The sequence below is a fragment of the Gorilla gorilla genome, chromosome 6, assembly GCF_029281585.2.
Source record: "Gorilla gorilla gorilla isolate KB3781 chromosome 6, NHGRI_mGorGor1-v2.1_pri, whole genome shotgun sequence".
Classification (NCBI taxonomy): Eukaryota; Metazoa; Chordata; class Mammalia; order Primates; family Hominidae; genus Gorilla; species Gorilla gorilla.
Window position 1 is genome coordinate 98282221 of NC_073230.2, and position 19892 is coordinate 98302112.

The window sequence follows — 19892 nt, forward strand, 5'->3', positions numbered from 1 at the left end:
TGTCGCCGAGGCTGGAGTGCAGCAGTGGGATCTTGGCTCACTGTAACCTCCGCCTTGCGGGTTCAAGTGATTCTCCTGCCTCAGCTTCCCGGGTAGCTGGGACTACAGGCACCCGCGACCACACCCGGCTAATTTTTGTAGTTTTAGTAGAGATAGAGTTTCACCATGTTGGCCACGTTGGTCTTGAACTCCTGACCTCAAGTGATCTGCCTGCCTCAGCCTCCCAAAGTGCTGAGATTACAGGCGTGAGCCACCGTGCCTGACCTATTTTAAAAATTCTCTAATATTCTCCTTAAATTGTAAAGAGTCTTTATTTCTTTTATTTGGGAAATAAAAACATCTATATATTTTAAAAACATATTATCATCAATTCAACCAAGATTTCATCAAAAGATCCTAATAATACCAATCATTACCTCAAATGGGAGGCTTCTGAATAATGGACCATTTTGTGTAATAATACATGTAAACAAAATTATAATTGATTTTTTTTTTCCGAGATGGAGTCTTGCTCTGTCACCCAGGCTGGAGTGCAGTGGCACAATCTCGGCTTACTGCAACCTCCACCTCCCAGGTTCAAGCAATTCTCCTGCCTCAGCCTCCTGAGTAGCTGGGATTACAGGCGTGTGCCACCATGCCCAGCTAATTTTTATATTTTTAGTAGAGACAGGGTTTCACAATGTTGGCCAGGCTGGTTTCAAACTCCTGACCACGTGATCTGCCCACCTCAGCCTCCAAAGTGCTGGGATTACAGGCGTGAGCCACCTCCCCTGGCAGAATTGAAGTATTTATTTGCTGTCTGGTAACACTGACGAGAAAATAACAATGTCAGACACTATCACAGGGTATACCCTCCAATCTTCAAACCATATGTAAATTTATACGTCAGGTGCCTGAACATTCTATATTTATACCACTTTATGTTCAAAGAGAATCTACATTTGAAGATTATGAAATGAGCTAGGAAGAAGAACTTTTGAAAAGTCAAAAAAATTTTAACTATAAAATCTTATTTGAAGATATTTTTCAACCTTTATGATCTCAAATTACTGTACAAGTCATAATGTAAAAGTAATGAAATACTCGAAAAAATGTTTAATAGAATTTAAAATTTTAACTTTAGGGAATTTGGAAGTTCAATCATTCTCAAAGAGGCTGTAAGGATGATTAAAATCCTGAAGGAAGCCTGAAAGAAAAAAGACACATTCATTATTGGAAATACAATACAGTGCTAACTCTCAAGTTTCACCTTCAAACTAGAAAGCTTAAGTTCAAGGCCGTTACACCAATTTTTACAGAAATGTAATGTTTTCCAACTCCTGATTCATCCCTTGAAAAGCTGTACATGGTTAATGATTATCAACTTAAATTAGCCACATACACCAGAGTAAATTGGAAATGAAAAGCTTCTTCAATTACCCAAACTAACATAAACGATTTATTTCCTTCTGCCAACATGAAAGGGAATGTTCATGAAGGATCTCATTGACTCACCCTGCACTAAGGTTAGAAGGCTCACTCAGCACAAATATTCCCAGAAAGGGTTCAACTTGGCAGTAAAGAAACCATCTATTCCAAAAGGTCACCACATCAGTTCAACTTTTCATCTGCTAAGAAAAAAGTCCTGTCAAAGTCTGTTACTGTAAAGCAGCAGCTGTTCTGTAGAATAATATCGTCCAAAAGACAATTGTTTCTCTTATTCCCCAATGCAACTCCTCCACTTCAACAGACTATTTCTTGTCTTCCTTGACACTATTATTAGTCACAACCCCATGTCTTTGCTCTTCCATATCAAATGTCTACTTCCAAATATTTCTCTACATTTTTATAGTCTAAAGCTCAGCTGAACATCACACCTCTCAGTCAGTCTACTGCAACCCCAACTCTTTATAATGGCCAATAAATCCTGACATAATCTTATCCCTGAATATTTCTATAGCCACAAAGAACTTCCAGTTTCTCTAACACCCCAAGCTCTGTCTCTCCTTGGAGCCTCCACCCGGTTTGTCCCTTCTCCCACTTGTCTTCTAGCTGACTCCTTATTCTATTTTGGTCTTTGCTGAAACCCTACTCCTTCAATAAATAGGCCTTTCCTAGTTATTGCAAGTACATTCTCCACCCTTATTTCCCCTAATTTTAGTCCCTTCTTTTCTTCCCAGCAGTGCCACAATTTTAAATTATTGGCTTTGCTCTTCACTTTTTTTTGTATCCACCTAGGAATATAAGCTCCACAAGGGCAAAGAGCATTGCCTGTGCAGTACAACTTATATTCCCAATGCCTGGCACAAGGCAAAAGCTCAATAAATGTTTATTTAATCAACTCCATTCTACTTGGAGCTATCTTTTTCTGACTCCCTTTATTCTTATCTGATCCAGAGAAAAATAATCTTATCAATCTTATCATTACTATTCAAGTCAACAGGTATAACGACTCTATGTCAAGAACTATAAGGTGCTGCTATTGCAGCTGCTATTTACTGAGTGTTTATTATGTGCAAAGTATCATATAGAGAAGTATTCTGAGCAATGCCCAGGCTGAGTGGAAGGAGCACAGTGATCTGTAGCAATATGTTATCTCATTGTATCACCACAACCATGTGAGCAACCAATTATTTTTAATCCCTATTTTACAGTTGAAGAAACCAAGACATAGAGAGGTTAATAATATGCCCAAGATATCACAAACAGTAAGTGATAGAGCTGGGATTCTATACTCTATTGGGTAAAACACAATTTCCCTCTTAAGATGAGTATGAGGAGAGAGGGAAAAGTAAAGCAAGCTGGCAATTCAAGAGGAAAGAGACAACATCTGCTTAAGGAAAACCAGCAAAAATTGTTTGGAGATGGCAGTGGAAATAAGGTTTGAAAAAAAGTTAAGAGTTTTAACTACAGTGTAAATAAATACCTGGAATTGGTGCAAGAGCCTCTTATCAGAAAGAAAATGGTGAGACCAACCATACAGGAAAAAGAGATATTAACTGTGCACAGAAAATAGTAATGGCAGGGTCATTATCCATTGTTCTATCTCTTCAGCCCAAATTGTGAAGGTCCTTTCCTATATCACTAAGGAATTTAGCCATGGCTAAAAAGGGAATAAAGATGCAATCAAGGTTTAAAAGTTACTGTGAAAATTACAGTATATCTGTTCTCTAAGTTATTAGTAACACTTGTTTATTATCTGTTTCTGGGGGCTATCCTCTCAGCAACTAGATTTTAAGTTTTTGATGGCAGGCACTATATCTTACACTTTCCTAAGAGGGGTTATGAAAGTTGGCTCTTGAAAACATCAGTGGACAAGAAGAAGAAAAGTTAGAGGAGACTAAAGTGAGGCCAGACACTATACCAGGTGGTGCCAATGGCACAGTGATTACAAAAAAATAAAATACTGTCCTTGCCCTCAAGGGGCTTGTATTGTCACAGAGATGATGACTGGCGTAAGTTCTGACAACAGAGTAAATAGAAGAAATACAAAAGATTATAGCTCCAATGTCTGCAAAACAAAATTACGGTATTCCAGAGTTAACTCCAATAGTTAACTCCAATTACAGTGGTATTTTCCAAGTTTTTAAGCACCACATTTTCAAGACTAAAAACAGTAAATTTCTATGATAATGAGTACTCATAAAACAAAAGCTGCAACACAGTTATTTACATAGAACAGTGGAAAGTCTCCTCCAAAACTTTATTGATATGGTTACCATCACCTCGGTGAATAATTTCACACAGCATTTGCTTTTTTACATTGCCTGCCTGTGGATTTCTATAATAAAAGTTTTTGAACTGGAGAAACTTCAAAAACTTTTCTTCCTCTTTCAGTAGGAAGCAATTACCTTCAATTTTCTTCACACATTCCTACCATACTTCCATTAGAATATTTATCCAGAGTCCCAAACAACTAAAGACACACACATAGACACAGACAAACATACATGCATGCATGTGTGTGCACACACACACACACAAATAAAGCTCATATTAGGAAAGGGCTGAGTTAAAGGTGTGTACATGATTCTCCCTTATTTATCCTATTAAAGGCATATCATTTTTTTCATTCATTCACTCTAGAGAGCCTGACATTTAGCATCATTTCATAAATCTAGGCTACTGCAGAGCTGTGCTACCACAAAATTATAAGGAGTCAATTTGCACTTTTTTTCTTTTGTTTTTTCTTTTCGGATAATATGTAAATATGTATGATAAACTAGGCACTGACAATCATAGAAATTTAATTTTAACAGTACCTTGGAAAGCATTTAATTGAGGGAAAGCCAATTTAGGCACAGTGGTCCCCGCCCTTCCACACAGGGCAGATATTGCTACAGATCCCAGTGCTCTTTCCCACTGAGCCTGGGCATTCATTGCTCAGATGACATCTCTACATGATGCTCCAGGTAGCCACTGTCTTGTAAAAGAAAACATTTATGGTATATGATTCTTCTCTTAGTATGTAAAATGCATCCTGCAATTCAAGGCACTTTGGAAAGCCACAATCTATTTTCAGCTACTATAGGACCTATTATTTAGTGAAGTGTGTCTTAGTACCTTGAAACATCCTAAGATTTTAAAAGCATTACTGTAGTTTACAAATATTAATAGGTTATGCATATGAACAACGTTTGCTTGCACTCTGCATTTGGTGCTCCTGACCACCCTTATACTGCACCTCAGCACTGTGTGTCCCAGCCCACTTGCCCTGTGAGTCCCAGCCTCCAGCTTCTTGTGGGAAATCCCAACTTCTATCCACACTTCATATTAAGGCTATCTTGAAGGGTCCACTCCACAGTCACTCTCACCCACACCCCTGGCTTCATGTTTGTAAACTGTTTCCTCACTAGGTGTCTAGTGCAAATATCCCCAGCTCCAGATTCACAATTCCAGCTTCTGGTTGGAGTTACTACATGCATGTCTTACTATCACTACTAATTCAACATGCAGACTTCATCCTTCTCACCAAAACTTTCTTGCCCTTCCTCCTGTTTTCCTCCTTTATATTAACAACATCGGTATCTTCCAGCCACCCACAGTGGAGACTTTGGGGTCTCTTCCAGGGACTCTTTTTCACTCCCTACTTCTAAATGATCACCAGGACTTGCCAATTCTAACTTGAACGTCATTCAAGTCTGTCACTTCTTCCGTTTCCAGTGCTACCACCCTTGTTTGGGCTCTCATCTGTGCTCAATTGAACGCCTAGCAGTCTCCTCCTGACTGGTTTTCCTGACTGAATCTTTCCTTCTTTAAACCACCCACCCAACCCACTTCCCCATCCCCCCAATAACACCATCAAGGTATGTTTCCTTACAAATCTGATTGTGCTGTTGTCCACCCCTCAAAAAAAAAAAAAAAGCCTTCACATTCCTTCAAAATAAAGGCTATATTTCCATGTCACCTTTAAAATAAAGTTCATATCCCTATGTGGAGATTTCAAGATTCCCCACAAATAAGGCCCAAGTGCTTTTCTCATCACAGAGTCATGATTGAAAGCTCAGCCTCTGAAGCCAGATTGCTCACCTCACCTGTGCGACATTGAGCAGGGCCACTGCGCACACATGTCTAGGCTGAGGGTCCCCGCACAAGGCTGGCTGAGGGATGAGTGAGTGTGGAAGCATAGTCCACATACCATTCACCACGCTACGTTTCAGCACAGGGCTTCTACAGCCTCAAAGTAAGTGGCACCATTGTCTATCTCACATAAAGGCAATATAAAGGCTTAGTTTCCTTGTCTTAAAGTATGGCTAATATTAGGATTTACCTCAAGGGATTGTTGTAAGGTTTCAATGAGTTAACACATGTAAAGTCCTTAGAACAGTGCCCAGAATATTATAAATGCCCAAAAAGTGTCAGCTGTTACGTTCTCACCTTACCTGTTCCTTATACTGTAAGTGAATAGCAGAATTTATTTACTATTGCTCAGGTATAATCTGTGCTTTTTCACCTTCATGTCTACTGTTTATTCTGCTTCCTACCCCGAAAATATCCTCCCCTGAAAATTTCCTCCCCTAGCAGCTCCAATCTGCCTGTTGATAAACTGAACATTCTTGAAGCTCAGCTAGGAGACCATGATACCTCCATTAAGCCTTATTTGATCTTCATGTACTACATGAGTTCTTTAGGCTTTAACTCAACTCTTAGGTGCCTAACATGGAACTTACTGTAGAAATATTTTTTCTTTTCTTTTCTTTTTTTTTTTTTTGAGACGAGTTCTCACTGTTGCCCAGACTGGAGGCAGTGGCGCAATCTCAGCTCACTGCAACCTCTGCTTCTTGTGCTGAAGCAATCGTTGCACCTCAGCCCCCCGAGTCACTGGGACTATAGGCGTGCACCACCACCATGCCTGGCTAAATTTTTTTTGTATTTTTTTGGTAGAGACAGGGTTTCATCATGTTGTCCAGGCTGATCTTGAACTCCTGAGCTCAGGCTATCCACCCACCTCAGCCTCCCAAAGTACTGGGCTTACAGGTGTGAGCTATTGTGCCCAGTCTGATATTTTATAGTATCTAAACTTATACTTATCTCAAGGGCTTGTCTTCCTTGAAAGATCTCAAGTGCCTTATGGTACCCTGTAAAGTTCCTCTTTATGATCTCACAGTGCCTCTAGAATTACAGTGACATAATAGGCTCATAATAGGTAATAATATAACCATTTATTGAGCATCTACTATGTGTCAGGTACTATAAAAAGTGCTTTATACATGGTATTTAAATTACATCTCACACAACTTTTGTAGCATTGTTTCCTTTTATACAGGAATACTTAAGTCATTTAAATAATTTGCTTAGTGTTAAACAGTGAAAAACTGTTGGGGCAGAGATGAGAATCCAAGATATTTCTGGCCCTGAGATTGAGCTCCTTCTACTTCATGGCCCTATCTCACCTGGCTCCTTCCCTTGCTTGAGAGCCCAAGAATCACCATTTAGTGATTATGTATTATATTCTAGGAGTTTTTCCTAAATTATTCCTAACCTTCCTTGAAAAATGGTTATTATTTTTCCTGTATTCCAGATGAGGTAATCAAGTCTCAGAGATGTTAAACAATTAACCTTAGGTTTCACAGCTAGTAAACTCCAGATGCAACTTTGAGCCTAACTCCAGAAGCCTCCTGCCCACTCCACCCCAACTCCTCAAAAATGCTTGTCACATTTTAGGAGAAGTCCCTTGAGAAAAATGCATTGCCCTTACTATTACCAGGGTTTCATTTATGTGGTTTTATTTTATTTAGATAGCTTTTCACAGAAATCATCACTACATACACTTATAGAAAAAAATGTTATCTCTATACTGTATTTTGATCACCTTTTGTCTTTATACATTGACTGCCTAATTATTATAACTAACTTCACAAAAAAAATGTGCTGGTCCTCCCAAGAATTTGATGAAGTTTTACATCAAAGTGATCTTGATATTGAAAGAATAAAAATTGTTTATACAAACAATAGGTCAGGAATATATCGAGTGACCCATATTTTGTACTGGTCATTGTTAATTTCACCAGACCATTAAGTTTTGCCTGAAACCTCTAGAAGATCAGTAAAAAATACCACACCAGAGAAATAAGTAGTTACTGATACAGAATACCAAAATGAATCTTGAACTTAATGCAATGCACACAAAGCAGAAGGAGAAAAGGAAAGATGACGGATTAGAATTACCCATTAGATTTTAAAATAAAATAAGAATATAACTTTTTTTGAGACAGGGTCTTATTCTGTCACCCAGGCTAGAGTGCAGTGGCATAATCATAGCTTGCTGCAGCCTTCATCTCTCCAGCTCAAGCCATCCTCCTGCCTCAGCCTCCCAAGTAGCTAGGACTATAGGTGCATGCTACCACACCCAGCTAATTAAAAAAATTTTTTTTAGTAGAGACAGGGTCTCATCATGTTGCTCAGACTGGTTTTGAACTTCTGAGCTCAAGTAGTCCTCCCTTGTTGGCCTCCCAAAGTGCTGGGATTACAGGTGTGAGTCCCCAAGCCCAGCCTAAGAATACAATTTTTAAAAGGGAAAAAATGGGGGAAGAATTAATGGAAAGTAATCTGACTTATTTATGAGAAAATGGCAGTCAATACCAAACTGGCATGTATGCAGTAACTGCCAAGGTAATTAAAATACTTAAGATATAAATGTAATTGAAAATTACATGACTTGAATGTCATTATTCAGTTTTACCAATGCTCCCTATTTAGTTGGAAAAAATTGTATTAGTTTTCAGTGAAAAAAAAGTGCAAGTGAAAATAGAAAAAAAATTTAATAGAACCAAAATCTTCCCAAGCAAAAAAAAACTCCAAAAATGTATCCCTCATTATGAAAGTCCTAGGGTTTCTAGAGCTCCCAGAGGACTCAGTAAAACTAGAGATACTTGCAGTGCATTGTAAGTGTGTAATTACCATTTAAATGAAGGGAGAAAAGCTGGTGAGTGAAATGAGAAACAGGCATTTTCTTATAGCCAACCAGGAACTGACATTTCAGGCAACAATCATCTAATCTACAGTGCGGTTAACAAAGCTATTGTCATTCTGCCACTCATACTCACTCTTAACTGGCACTCTTCCCTACCAGAAGGAAACAGTAGGTTAAGTCTTTCTCCATGATTTTGAGTCACAATTTGTTCATTAGGCTCTGGCCTGCTTAGTATGTAATTTAGCAGCATATATTTACCAAAAGACAGCCAAGAGACATAAAGGCTTCTCTTTAATTCTACCTTTTTAATTATTTGGGCATCCAAATTGTAAAAGCAAACAAAATGTCAGAGTAAATTCCTATTGGTTGTACAATCTGATGGTTAAGAATCATCTCATCTCACCTGCAGTCCAACAAAAGCTTTCTCTGCTAACATCCATGTTTGTGGATTTGGCTGGGCAGCAAGTTGGATGTAGAAAATATTATTGCCTTTTTCTGAAAAGTCATCGAATACCCTTTTCAAATATGGTTAAAAGTTATCACATAGATTTCAAAACTGGAAAACTATCAAATGTGTTCTTATTGAATAGGTGCATAATGAAGTATAGAGTGTAAAAGATTTGTCAAAAACACACAAATTAACTGGAGAGACCCCTCTCCCTGCCACATGTGTTTCAGAAGTCAAATCTTTTCCTTTTGGGTTGCTGCTAGCATGAGATTAGCTAAGTCTTATGATGTGTTTGGCAAAACCATGTGGGGTTTATTAGTGTGGCTTATGTTTGTTGGATTAATCGTTGTTTCTACCAAACAAACAAACAACCCTGAGTATTTCTGAAGTAAGAATATAAATGTCAAGCATGACAAGATTAATAAATCATGAAAAGGAAGACTGTGCACACATAATCAGCCATGAGACAAAAGTGATGGGGTTGTGGGTTTCATAGGGCTACTTTATTCTAGCTTTCCCTTTATATCTTCTTTTGGCTGTTTTATTTGATATCTTTTAAAAATCTGTTGCAAGTCAGTGAAACAAGTTAGGTAGACCCTTCCAAGCCGTTCAGTGATCTTTCTGATCATCTAAACCAACAGGTCCACAAACTATGACTCCCAGACCAAATCTGGCTCTCTGAATGTTTTTGTAAATAAAAATTTATTGAAACACAGCCACATACATTCATTTATGTATGGTCTATAGCTGTTTTCATGCCACAACAGCAAGGTAGTTGTGACAGGGATTATAAGGCCCCAAAAGCCTAAAATATTTACTACCTGGACCTTTATAAAGAAAGTTTGCCAATCCTTGATTTAAACTTATCTCTTACTGTTCCAGGTGAAAATTATACTCTCTGATACAACCTTCTACTCTATCCCACTCTGTCCCATTAGATGCGTTTTTTTTTTTCTCTTGAGATGGAGTCTCACTCTGTTGCCTGGGCTGGAGTGCAGTGGCGCAATCTTGGCTCACTGCAACCTCCGCTTCCCAGGTTCAAGCAATTCTCTGCCTCAGCCTCCCAAGTAGCTGAGATTACAGGCACCCACCACCATGCCCAGCTAATTATTTTGTATTTTTAGTACAGATAGGGTTTCACCATCTTGGCCAGGTTGCTCTTGAACTCCTGACCTCGTGATCCACCTGCCCCAGCCTCACAAAATGCTAGGATTACAGGTTTTAGCCACCATGCCCGGCAGATGTGCTTTTTTTCTACTTCACCAAACCATCCCATTTTTCAATTATAGGGATATCTTATTTTATTGCACTTCAATTTAGCATACCTCACAAATACTGTGCTTTTTACAGATTTAAGGTTTATGGCAACTTGGTGTCAGGCAAATGTGTCGGCACCATTTTTCCAATAGTATGTGCTCACTTTGTGTCTCTATCACATTTTGGTAATCCTCACAATATTTCAAAGTTGTTCATTATTGTTATATCTGTTATGGTGATCCATGATGGTGATCTTTGATGTTACTATTGTAATTGTTATGGGGGTGCCACAAACTGCACCCATAGGAGACAGTGGACTTAATCAATACATGTTGTATGTGTTCTGACTGCTCCACTGACTGGCTGTTCCCCAATCTTTCTCTTCTCAGGCCTCCCTCTTCAGTGAGACACAGCAATATTGAAATGAGGACAGTTAATAACCTGACAATGACCTCTAAGTGTTCAAGTGAAAGGAAGAGTTGCACATCTCTCACTTTCAATCAAAAGCTAGAAATGATTAAACTTAGTGAGGAAGGCATGCCAAAAGCCAAGATAGGCTGAAAGCTGGGCCTCTTGTGCCAAACAGCCAAACTGTAAATGCAAAGGAAGAAATCCTTGAAGGAAATGAAAACTGCTATTCCAGTGAACCCAAAAATGATGAAAGAGCAAAATAGCCTTATTGCTGATATGGAAAAAGTTTTAGCAGTCTGGATGGAAGATCAAACCAGCCACAAAATTCCTTTAAGTCAAAGTCTAACACAGAGCAAGGCCCTAACTCTCTTCAATTCTATGAAGGCTGAGACAGGCAAGGAAGCTGCAGAAGAAACATTGGAATCTAGCAGAGACTGGTTCATGAAGTTGAAGGAAAGAAGCCGTCTCCATAACATAAAAGTACAAGACGAAGCAGCAAGTGCTAATGTAGAAGCCTTAGCAAGTTATCCAGAAGATCTACCTAAGATCATTGATGAGGGTGGCTACACTAAAAAAATAGATTCTCAATATAGACAAAGCACCCTTCTGTTGGAAAAAGATGCCATCCGGGGCTATCATGGCCAGAAAGGAAAAAGTCAATGCCTGGCTTCAAAACTTCAAAAGGACAGGCTGATTTTCTTGTTAAGGGTTAATGGAACTCGTGACTTTAAGTTGAAGCCAGTGCTCACTTACTATTCCAAAAATCTAAGGACACTTAAGAATTATGCTAAATCTACTTGCCCGCACTCTATAAATGGAATGCCAAAGCCTAGATGATAGCACATCTGTTTACAGAATGGCTCACTGAATATATTAAGCCCACTGTTGAGGCTTACTACTCAGAAAAAAGATTCCTTTCAAAATGTTAATGCTCTTTGACAATGCGCCTGGTCACTCAAGAGTTCTGATGGAGATGTACACAAAGATTAATAATGTTTTCATGCCTGCTAAGACAACATCCATTCTGCAGCCCATGGATGAAGAAGTCATTTTCACTTTCAAGTCTTATTTAAGAAATACATTTCCTAAGGCTATAGTTGTCATAAATAGTGATTCCTCTGATGGATCTGGGTAAAGTAAATTGAAAACCTTCTGGAAAGAATCCACCATTGTAGATGCCATTAAAAACATTCATGATTCATGGGAGGATGTCAAAATATCAACATTAACAGGAGTTTGGAAGAAGTTTATTCCAACTCTAATGGATGACTTTGAAAAGGTTCAAGACTTCAGTGAAGACTGATGTTGTGGCACATGCCTGTAATCCCAGCTACTTGGGAAGCTGTGGTGGGAGGATCACTTGAGGATCATTTGAGGTGGGAGAATCACTTGGAGAGATGGACTTCACTGGAAGAAGTCACTGCATATGTAGTGGAAATAGCAAGAGATTAGAATTTGAAGTGGAGCCTGAAGATATGACTGAATTGCTGCAATCACATGATAAAACTTGAATGGATGAGGAGCCACTTGTTATGGATGAGCAAAGAAAGTAGTTTCTTGAAATGGAAACTACTTCTGGTGAAGATGCTGTGAACATTGTTGAAATGACTACAAAGGGTTTAGAATATTACATAAATGTAATTGACAAACCAACATCATGGTGTGAGAGAATTGATTACAATTTTGAAAGAAGTTTTACTGTGGGTAAAATGCTATCAAACAGCATCACATGCTGCAAAGAAATCTTTCATGAAAGGAAGAACGAATCATGTGGCAAACCTCATTGCCACAGCAAACCCAAACTTCAGCAACCACCACCCTGATCAGGCAGCAACCATCAACACCAACGGAAGACCCTCACTAGAAAAAATGTTGTGACTTTCTGAATGTTCAGATGATTGTTAGCATTTTTTAACAGTAAAGTTTTGTGGGGGTTTCTTGAGACAAGGTCTCACTCTGATACCCAGGCTGTAGTGCTGTGGAGGATCAGAGCTCACTGCAGCCTCAAACTCCTGGGCTCAAGTGATCCTCTCACCCCAGCCTCCCAAGTAGCTAGTACCACAGGTGCACACCACCATGTCTGGCTAATTTTTTAAATGTTTCTGTAGAAATGAGGTCTCACTATGTTGCACAGGTTGGTCTCAAATTCCTGGTCTCAAGTGACCCTCCCACCTCGCTTCCAAAAGTTCTGGGATTACAGGTGTAAGCTACTATGTCTGGCCATGTATTTTAATAAAGGTATGTATGTTGTTTTTTAGACATAATACTATTGTACACTTAATAGACTACAGTATAGTGTAAACATAATTTTTATATGCACTGGAAAACAAAAAAAAATGTGTGACTGGCTTTAGTGTGATATTTGCTGTATTGCAGCATTCTGGAACCAAACCTGCCTGTATCTCCTTTTTCTAGTAAATATTATGTTTACGTATCTTTCCTTTTTCAGTTACTATCACAGTTAATTTCATTCCAAAATTCACTTAACCTGAATTTAAAAGTGGTCATATGTGGCCCAATCTCTGCTTTGGGTCAATCCAAGGTAAAATCAATTCAAAAACAATGAAAATATATAATTGAAATAAATTTAAATGTTTACTTAGGGTCTAAAGAAAATGCTAACGAAGTAAAGGAGGAGTATGCTCTTAATGAATAATTGAACATTTCTAAACCCTATCTTCCCAGAATCATTACTCTCAATATTCCCCTAAATCAATGACAGATGTTGTGGTGAATGCTATGGTGTGCTGCACAGATATTCCTTTCAGGAACAAGGTACTCATACCTCCAGACACCAGGCCCTCTTTGGAAATTGCCCTAGCCAATGCAGCCAGCCACCTCACTTAAGGTTAAATCTCCTTTTGGAGGGCCTCCCACATCTAATGATGGTTGATATTGGGATTTGGGCCATAATTTAGGACAATTCAAAAAGGAAATCCCAGTTCCAGAGTGCCCCATAAGATTGACTGAGGCCTCCCTTGTGACTACATGACACTTTAACTGTTCCTTCTACCCAAGTCTGCTTCTCTCTGACCCTTACATGTGTTACTCCTGAGGGAATTCCCCAATTAACTCCTGCAGGCAAGTCTCTGCCTTGGAGCCTTGGAGTCTCTGCCCCAAGCCTAGTTCTTGGGGATCCCAACTTAAGACAGCTGTTCTCTTCAAACTCTTTCTCTCATCCCATTCTCCCCCAAACCCAGTCTTTCTAGCTCTTTATTCCTTCCTCCTCACTGTCTTGTTTCCTCACATTCCTGAATCAATTCCTTTTCTCACGATAGAGTTAACCATCTATTCTTTAAATTTATAATTTGTGCTAGTGTGTTTCAATGCCTTATTCTAACCTTTCAAAATATTCCCTTATAGAAGGTAGTTTTGGATTATCAGGATGAATTGTTTGTTTTGTTTGTTTGTTTCTGAGACAGAGTCTCCCTCTGTTGCCCAGGCTGGAGTGCAGTGGCACAATCTTAGCTCACCACAGCCTCGACCTCCCCAGGCTCAGGTGATCCTCCCATCTCAGCCTCCAAGTAGCTGGGAGTACAGGTGCACACCATCAAGTCCGGCTAATTTTTTGACTTTTAATAGAGATGGGGTTTCACCATGTTGCCCAGGCTAGTCTTGAACTCCTGATCTCAAGTGATCTGCCCCCCTTGGCCTTCCAAAGTGCTGGGATTATAGGCCTGAGCCACTGCACCCAGTGAGGACTAATTATTTTTAATGTTTTACAGTTTTGTTTTTAAAAGAACACTGGCCAGGTGCAGTGGCTCATGCCTGTAATCCCAGCATTTTGGGAGGCTGAGGCACGCGGATCACTTGAGGTGAGGAGTTCAAGACCAGCCTGGCCAACATGATGAAACCCGTTTCTACTAAAAACACAAAAATTAGCCAGGCATGCTTGCACGCGCCTGTAGTTCCAGCTACTCTGGAGCCTGAGGCAGGAGAATCGCTTGAACCCGGGAGGCAGAAGTTGCAGTGAGCCAAGATCAGGCCATTGCACTCCAGCCTCAGCAACAGAGCAAGACTCTGTCTCAAAAAAATAAAAATAATAATAAAAAAATAAAGAACACCGATCAAAAAGCATTTAAAATTGTACCTTTTTACATTATGCATTTAAAAGTCTTTATATGAGTATTAAATGGCCAACTGTAGAGTGAATGCTGTTCTGCAGTTACACTGTCCCCCTACAATAGCATCTTGATTCAAAATGAAATGTTCTGGTACAAAAGTTGGAAAACAAGGACACATAGGAAGACAAAAAATTAAAAGAGAAAGAAAGAGGAAAAAGGAAACTAAGATGAAACAAATCAAACAAAACTATAATAGATTTGTGAATTTCCATTGCATGCAGTACCTCTGCAAACTCTAGACTCATTATCTTTTCCAGAGCCAAATACTTAATTTTGTGAAATTCCTAGCATTGGCACAAGTTAAAATAAATAACTCATCTTTATTCTGCTTAAACTTAAAAATTGTTAAAAAGGGCCATGTGCAGTGGCTCATGCCTGCAATTCCAGCACTTTGGGACGCTGAGGTGGGTGGATTGCTTGAGCCCAGGGGTTCGAGACCAGCCTGGGCAATATAGTGAAATCCCATCTCTACAAAAATCACAAAAGTTAGCCAGGCATGGCAGTGAGCATCTGTAGGCTTGGATACTTGAGAGGCTTAGGCCAGAGGATCAATTGAGCCCAGGAGGTGGAGGCTGCAGTGAGCCATGATCATGCCACTGCACCCCAGCCTGGCTGACAGAGCGAGACCCTGTCTCAAAGAAAAGAAAATTTAAAAAAAATTTTTAAAAGGAAACAGAAAGAGTAATAAGAGGTGGAGAGAAGTTAAATACCATTACCAGATATTAAAATAGCTTATATATCCTCCACAATTAAAACATTATGGTATTAGGAAACTATTATCCAGATAGACCAATAGCAGTGTACAGATGCACAAAAATATACTCAAATGTGAATAGAAATTTATGAAAAAAGTTTCATCTTATATCACTGGTGTAAAAAAGGCTTTCACAATAAATTGTGTTGGTGTAGTTTTCATTATATAATGACATTCTTTGTCTCTTTTTATAGTTTTGGACTTAAAGTCTATTTTGTTTGTTATAAGTATAGCTACCCCTGCTCTCTTTTGGTTTCAATTTGTGTTGAATATCTTCTTCCATCTCTTCACTCTCAGTTTATGTGTGTCCTTAAAGATGGTGAAGAGAGTCTCCTACAGGCAGCATATAGTTGGATCTTATTTTTTAATCCATTCAGGCCCTTTTTTTTCATTGGAGAATTTAACCTATTTACATTCAAGGTGATTATTGATAGGTAAGAACCTACTGCTACCATTTTATGGTTATAATATAGTAATAAAGGGATTCTTATGAGGTCAGGAGATCGAGACCATCCTGGCTAACACGGTGAAACCCCGTCTCTACTAAAAATACAAAAAATTAGCCAGGCGTGGTGGCGGGCGCCTGTAGTCCCAGCTACTCGGGAGGCTGAGGCAGGAGAATGGCGTGAGCCGGGGAGGCAAAGCTTGCAGTGAGCCGAGATCGTGCCACTGCACTCTAGTCTGGGCAACAGAGCGAGACTCCATGTCAAAAAAAAAAGGGGGGGTTCATTCATCGAGAGGATATAACAATTATAAATATACATGCACTCAACAAAATATATGAATATTAATAGATCTGAAGGAAGAGATAGGCAATAATGCAGTAATAGTAGGGGACTTCAGTAACCCACTCTCAACAATGGACATAACATCCAGACAGAAAAATCAACAAGGAGACATAAGACTTGAACTACACTTTGGACAAATGGACATAACAGACATATCCACAGGCTTCTATCCAATGGCAGCAGAATACATATTCTTCGGCTTCTTCTTTTTTTTTTTTTTTTTTTTTTTTACAGGGTCTTGCTCTGTCGCTCAGGCTAGAGTACAGTGGTATGATCACGGCTCACTGCAGCCTCAACCTCCTCGGCTCAAGGGCTCCTCCTGCCCCACCCTTCCTAGTAGCCTGGCTAACTTTTTAACTTTTTTTTTTTTTTTGAGACGGAGTCTCGCTCTGTTGCCCAGGCTGGAGTGCAGTGGCGCGATCTCGGTTCACTGCAAGCCCCGCCTCCCGGGTTCACGCCGTTCTCCCTCCTCAGCCTCCCGAGTAGCTGGGACTACAGGCGCCCGCCGCCACCCCCGGCTAATTTTTTGTACTTTCAGTAGAGATGGGGTTTCACCGTGTTAGCCAGGATGGTCTCGATCTCCTGACCTCGTGATCCGCCTGCCTCGGCCTCCCAAAGTGTTGGGATTACAGGCGTGAGCCACAGCGCCCGGCCTTAACTTTTCTTTTGTAGAGATGAGATCTTGCTCTGTTGACCAGGCTGGTTTCAAACTCCTGGCCTTAAGCAATCTTCCTGCCTTGACCTCCCAAAGTGTTGGGATTACAGATGTGAGCCACTGCACCTGACTGACATTCTTCTTCAGCACACATGGAACACTAACATAGACCATATGTTAGGCCACAAAACAAGTTTTTACAAATGTAAGAAGATTTAAATCATATCAGGTATCTTTTCTGACCATGATGGTATGAAACTAGAAATCAATAACAAGAAGAAATTTGGAAAATTCACCAAAACATGGAAATTAAACAACATTCTCTGAACAACCACGGGGTCAAAAAAGAAAACAAATGGAAAGCAAAAAGTATATTGAGACAAATGAAAATTAAAACACAATATACTAAAATTTATGGGATGCAGCAAAAGTAATTCTTAGAGGGAAGTTAATAACAATCATGCCTACATAAAAAAAGAAAGATCTCAAATTAATAACCTTATGTTACACATCAAAGGACTAGAAAAAGAACAAACTATGCCCAAAGGTAATAGAAGGAAGGAAATAATAAAGATCAGGGCAGAAATAAGATAGACACTAGAAAAACAATAGAAAGAATCAACAAAACTGAAAGTTATACTATTATAGTAAGAAGAGTTAAAAAATTAAAATTAAAATAAAAAATTAACAAAACTAATGGTTGGTGTTTTGAAAAGATAAACAAAATGGTCAGCCCTTTAGATAGACTACAAAAAAAGAGAGAGACTTAAATAAAATCAGAAATGAAAGAGAAGACATTACAACTGATACCACAGAAATATGAAAGATTACGAGATACTGTGAAGAATTATACACCAACAAATGGGATACCCTAGAAGAAATGAATACATTCCTAGACAAATACAACACACCCAGACTGAATTCTTAAGAAATAGAAAATCTGAACAGACAAATAATGAGTAACAAGATTGAATCAGTAATAAATGGTCTCCCATAAAAGAAAACCCCAAAATCTCATGGCTTCACTGCTGAATTCTACCATTTAAATAACTAATACCAATCCTTCTCAACTCTTCTGAAAAATTGAAAAGGGAATCCTTCTCAATGCATTTAATGAGGCCAGTACTATCCTGAAACCCAAGCCAGACAAAGACACTATGAGAAAAGAAAATTGCGGGCTAATATCCCTGATGAATATAGGTGCAAAATTCTTCACAAAATATCAGTAAACTGAATTCAGCATCACATTAAGAGAATCATTTATGTCAGTGGGGAAAATCTCGAATAATGGAATTACCAGGTCAAAGAGTACTCCCCCCCAACCCCAAATTTTAATAGATACTGAGAGATTGCCTTCTAAAAAGTTTGTATAAATGCCCAATCCCAACAACAACAAATAAATGTGCACATTTCCCTTGCAACATTGGGTGTTAACCATCATTTCTTGCTGTTGTTTGCCTAGGGCAGCCTTGGTTTTCACCTGCTCTCCTAGCATAATTCTTAATAGTGGCCCTTTCACTCTTAAAATGGGCCCAGTTTGGAAGATACATAGTCACTCTACTAAACTTTAAAACTGATACATGTTGTCTCTTCCCTAGAGATTCTCCAGGAGGCTCTGTAGGCTTCTGGAAGGACTTGCATTCTCCTCCCTCTCCCTCCTATTAACCTGCACTAACTCCTTCAGAAGCCATAGAATTATGGAATGTGCCTCTAGCTAGGGACCTCCTTTCTGTGCAGGTGGATGTAGGAGGTGGCAGTGAAAGTATGCCTGTATGTTTAACCTTGCTGAAAGGCAAATGTGCACACACACACATACACACACAAAGCCAAATTTGTAACTATGTTGTAATCCAAAGGATAGTCCCTAGCTGTCCATCATTTGACATGCCATAGATGGTGATAAGAGGATTCCAGCACTGGAAGAGGTGTTGGGTAGGATGAACTTTAAGTGCCTTCAGTGTTGAGATTCTGTGATTACAGTAGTAACAACTGACACTTATTAAGAACTTACTGAGTGTCGGGGTAGTTCTAGAAATTTTAGCTGTAAAATCTCATTTTGTCCTCAAAGTCACCAAAACAATAATTTAGTCACTGTTTTTAGGTAATATTAACAAATTAGGACTAAGGCACAAACAGATTAAGTTAGTTGTCTAACGTGGCATACTTAGTAAATGGAAAGCCCAGATTTCAACAAAGGCAGCCTGAACTGTTATAGCTCCACTTTCTGCTGCCTTCCCTTTTAATGGTAGGGGTTGGGTGGGGGGGAGGATTGATGGGGGTCTCTTTGTTGTCACCCAGGCTGAAATGCAGTAGCGCAATCATAACTCACTACAACCTCCAACTCTTGAGCTCAAGCAATCCTCCCACCTCAGCCTCCTGAGGAGCTGGGACTACAGGCACATGCAACAATTTCCAGCTAATTTTTTATTGTTTGTAGTGATGGGGTCTTGCTATGTTGCCCAGGCTGGTCTTGAACTGAGCTTAAGTGATCTCACCTTGGCCTACCAAGTTGTTAGGACTGCAGGTGTGAGGCACCACACTGGCTAATTTTTAAATTTTTTTGTAGACATGGAATCTCGCTATATTGTCCGGGCTAGTCTCGAACTCCTGGCCTCAGGTGATCCTCCCTCTTCCGCCTTCCAGAGTGCTGGGATTACAGAGATCAGCTACTGTGCTTGGCCTTCTGTTGCCTTCTATTACATGTTTTGGGCATTGAAATCTGCCTACATTTTACAGATTTGATTTCCATTTTCTTTCTTAATAATTCTAATTATATTCCTGAAAAGTGGCTTAATAGAACGGAGAAAATGGCATGCAGAAAATTCACACAATATAATTTGAAACCTTACCATTGAAGAAACCTCCTTCTGCTCTTTCTGGAAGATCTCTTTTCAATTATCTATTCATCATATACTATGAGAAGAGAAAATAACTTTATCTTTTCAAATTCTTTCTAGGAAAAGTCAATAAAAACTTATGTAATTTTTAAAATGTTAAACATGAAACATTCATGAATAATAAAAAGATTTATGAGATTTTAATATTGTTGCTGTTTTAATATTT

The 19892-nt window shown here is 39.2% G+C and overlaps 1 long non-coding RNA gene across 1 annotated transcript; it reads right to left on the reverse strand.

The window, feature by feature from the left end:
• Positions 1–1080: 1080 nt before the first annotated feature.
• On the reverse strand, positions 1081–19743 carry LOC134758848 (uncharacterized). The gene is made up of 2 exons (XR_010134504.1): positions 19679–19743; positions 1081–1186 (listed from the first exon to the last, which is right to left on the reverse strand). It is a non-coding gene; the product is annotated as an uncharacterized lncRNA (long non-coding RNA).
• Positions 19744–19892: the final 149 nt, after the last annotated feature.